A 639-nucleotide genomic window follows, 5' to 3' on the forward strand; every position below is an offset into this window, starting at 1 on the left:
AAAAAAAAAAAAAAAAAGAAAAAATATAAGTTAATTATCTCTTTTAATCCTGGGTTTTGGTGGAGGAAGTACCAATCTCTTTGAAGACTTCATCCCTGCAGTTCTGCTATCACTTAGGTTTGAGGTTCCCACTACCTGTACAACAGAATGATACTGTACAACAAAAGAGGAGTTGGCTTGGTAGTGCCCGGGATCCAGGCAAAGCAAGTAGAAACACTTGCTGGAGAGCTGGATCCTTAACCCAGGCTCCACACATTCCACAGATAAAGCTTCAATGAAATAAACACTCCATCTAAAATTACAAACCTGTAAGGAATCAAGCCACCCTCAGCTGAGATATTTTGAGTGAGAAAAGCAAGATACCTAGAAATGTACATAGTAGGATCCCGTGGGGAATGGCAAACATGACAAAGAGGCCTGTGCAACGCCAGCTCATGCTTCTTCTTCCCATCCAAGTTATCTCCCATGCAGCGTTTTGATTGCAGGCTGTTCCTCCTTGTTTTCCTGTCTCAGTCAAGGAAAACCAAACAGCTCCAATGTGTACCCCCACCCCACATGCACATAGAGACATGGGCACAAAGATTATGGAGCATTGCCACTGTCACTGAATACATAAATAACAGCTATTGAAAAATAGGC

This window comes from Mandrillus leucophaeus, unplaced genomic scaffold (assembly GCF_000951045.1).
Source record: "Mandrillus leucophaeus isolate KB7577 unplaced genomic scaffold, Mleu.le_1.0 Scaffold128, whole genome shotgun sequence".
NCBI classification, from domain to species: domain Eukaryota; kingdom Metazoa; phylum Chordata; class Mammalia; order Primates; family Cercopithecidae; genus Mandrillus; species Mandrillus leucophaeus.